Below are 3,606 nucleotides of genomic sequence, written 5' to 3' on the forward strand. Positions count from 1 at the left end.
CCACGTGAGCACGCGCCGATCCTCCTCTCTTCCTCCCCCATGCACGCGCTCGAACCCGTGCCGCGCCTCGCGCCCCTGCTGTCGTCCTACTGCGCGCCCGCCCACGCGGGGCCGCGCCCGCTGCCGCTCGCGGCTCCGGCCGGCCCGTGCTGGCCTGACCCCGCCTCTTCTACGAGCGCGCCTGCTGTGGCCGCAGCCGGCCGTCGCCGACCCCGCGCTGCACCGCCATGGCCTCGTGCGCCCCGGCCTTCCTCCCTCGTCACGACGCCTGCCCGCGCGGTCTCGTTCCGCCTTGCCGCCCGCTCGCGGTGGCCTCGTGCCCTGCTTGCCCGTGCTACCGCACCGGGGCTGCGCCTTCCGCCGCCCCCTGCAGCCTGTAGCTGCCGGCGCCTACGGCGCTCCCCCGCGCCTGCCGAAGGCCGCCATGGCTCATCTCGCCGGTGCGCGTGCCCTGCAACCCCCCCGTGCACGGTGCTTCTCCCGTCGTCGCCGGCCATCGAGGCCCCAGGCGCACTCTCGCTTGCCTCTCATGGTGTCGGGTGTGAGCAGCCGCACCAGTACGCCCGTCGCCCGCTTTTCCCTCGCCCGTTCGGGCGGTGCCCGTTGGCCCGACCTGCTAGGGCCTCTGTGCCACTGACCAGAGGGGCCCAACGCATATAACGTTTTAACAGAAAATGTAAAAGAAAATAATAAATAAATAATAAAAATTAAAATATTAATTAATTTATTAAAGAATTAATTAACTTAACTAATCCTGATTAAATTAATCTAATCACTAGTTAACTTAATTAAAACCTGATTAGCATGTTCAGTCTATGACATGCGGACCCCACCTGTCAGTTTGACCCAGTCAACACCCTGTTGACTGCTGACGTCATGCTGACATCATGATGATGTTAGCATACACTATTCTGGATAATGTTAGAATTAAATAAATAATTAAAATCAGAAAATGATTTAAATCTTTAGAAAATCATATCTTTTAATCTGCAACTCGGATGAAAATACTTTCTACATGAAAGTTGCTCAGAACGACGTGACGAATCCGGTTACGCAGCCCGTTCGTCCGCCACACACCCCTAGCATACCGAACACGCAACTTTCCCCCTCCGGCTCCTCTGCCCGAAAATGCGAAACACCGGGAATACTTTCCCGGATGTTTCCCCCCCCTTCGTCGGTATCACCTACTACCGCGATTGGGCACACCTAGCATCGTTACTTGTCATGTCATGCATCGATATGCATTTGTTTGCATTGTATTCATTGTTTCTTCCCCTCTTCTCTCCGGTAGACCACGAGACCGACGCTGCTGCTGCCCAGTACGACTACGGAGTTGAGGACCCCTCTCTCTTGCCAGAGCAACCAGGCAAGCCCCCCCCCCCCTTGATCACCAGATATCGCGTACTCTTCTCTATACTACTTGCATTAGAGTAGTGTAGCATGTTACTGCTTTCCGTTAATCCTATTCTGATGCATAGCCTGACATTGTTGCTACATCTGTTGATACCTTACCTGCAATCCTAAATACTTAGTATAGGATGCTAGTTTATCATCATTGGCCCTACATTCTTGTCTGTCTGCCTTGCTATACTATTGGGCCGTGATCACTCGGGAGGTGATCACGGGTATATACTATACATACATACATACTATACAGATGGTGACTAAAGTCGGGTCAGCTCTAAGAGTACCCGCGAGTGATTCACGGATTGGGGGCTGAAAGGACCTTTGTCCCGACGGCCCTCTGTGTGGATCTTTGTGGCGGAGCGACAGGGCAGGTTGAGACCGCCTAGGAGAGAGGTGGGCCTGGCCCTGTTCGGCGTTCGCGGATACTTAACACGCTTAACGAGATCTTGGTATTTGATCTGAGTTGGTTACGAGCCTATACGCACTAACCATCTATGCGGGAGTAGTTATGGGTATCCCGGTGTCGTGGTATCAGTCGAAGCACTTCAGACGTCAGCGACGGAGCGGCGCGCGCCGGATTGGACTGGAACGCCTGCTAGGCTAGGTCTGCTTCCGGCCGCCCACGCAACGTGCAGGTGTGCTCAGGGCGGTGGGCCCAGACCCCTGCGCGCTTAGGTTTAGACCGGCGTGCTGACCTCTCTGTTGTGCCTAGGTGGGGCTGCGACGTGTTGATCTTCCGCGGCCGGGCATGACCCAGGAAAGTGTGTCCGGCCAAATGGGATCAAGCGTGCTGGGTAAGTTGGTGCACCCCTGCAGGGAAGTTAATCTATTCGAATAGCCGTGATCTTCGGTAACAGGACGACTTGGAGTTGTACCTTGACCTTATGACAACTAGAACCGGATACTTAATAAAACACACCCTTCCAAGTTCCACAGACAACCCGGTGATCGCTTTTCTACAGGGCGACAAGGAGAGGATCGCCGGGTAGGTTTATGCTATGCGATGCTGCTTGGAGATGATACTTGGAGATGCTACTTGGAGATGCTACTTGAAGATGCTACTTGGAGGACTTCAATCTACTCTCTTCTACATGCTGCAAGATGGAGGCTGCCAGAAGCGTAGTCTTCGACAGGATTAGCTATCCCCCTCTTATTCTGGCATTCTGCAGTTCAGTCCACTGATATGGCCTCCTTACACATATACCCATGCATATGTAGTGTAGTTCCTTGCTTGCGAGTACTTTGGATGAGTACTCACGGTTGCTTTCTCCCCCCCCCCTTTTCCCCTTTCCTTCTTTCTGGTTGTCGCAACCAGATGCTGGAGCCCAGGAGCCAGACGCCACCGTCGACGACGACCCCTACTACACTGGAGGTGCCTACTACTACGTGCAGGCCGCTGACGACGACCAGGAGTAGTTAGGAGGATCCCAGGCAGGAGGCCTGCGCCTCTTTCGATCTGTATCCCAGTTTGTGCTAGCCATCTTATGGCAACTTGTTTAACTTATGTCTGTACTCAGATATTGTTGCTTCCGCTGACTCGTCTATGATCGAGCACTTGTATTCGAGCCCTCGAGGCCCCTGGCTTGTATTATGATGCTTGTATGACTTATTTATGTTTTAGAGTTGTGTTGTGATATCTTCTCGTGAGTCCCTGATCTTGATCGTACACGTTTGCGTGCATGATTAGTGTACGATTGAATCGGGGGCGTCACAGGATGCACAAGGCACCCCAAGATATTCAAGAATATCCAAAAGCCTAAGCTTGGGGATGTCCCGCGAAGGCATCCCCTCTTTCGTCTTCATTCATTGGTAACTTTAGTTGGAGCTATATTTTTATTCGCCACATGATATGTGTTTTGCTTGGAGCGTCATGTATTATATTAGTATTTGCTTTTTAGTTTACCATAATCATCCTTGCTGTACACACCTTTTGGGAGAAGCCTATTTGATTAGAATTTTCTAGAATACTCTTTGTGCTTCACTTATATCTTTTGAGCTTGATAGTTTTTGCTCTAGTGCTTCACTTATATCTTTTAGAGCACGGTGGTGTCTTAATTTTGAAGAAATTGCTAGTCTCTCATGCTTCACTTATATCTTTTTGAGAGTCTTTTAGAACAGCATGGTATTTGCTATGGTTACAAAGTTGGTCCTAGAATGAGGAGCATCCAAGTTGGGTATAATAAAAACTATCATAGAAAA

The sequence above is a fragment of the Triticum dicoccoides genome, chromosome 3B (genome assembly GCF_002162155.2).
Source record: "Triticum dicoccoides isolate Atlit2015 ecotype Zavitan chromosome 3B, WEW_v2.0, whole genome shotgun sequence".
In the NCBI taxonomy this organism is placed as follows: domain Eukaryota; kingdom Viridiplantae; phylum Streptophyta; class Magnoliopsida; order Poales; family Poaceae; genus Triticum; species Triticum dicoccoides.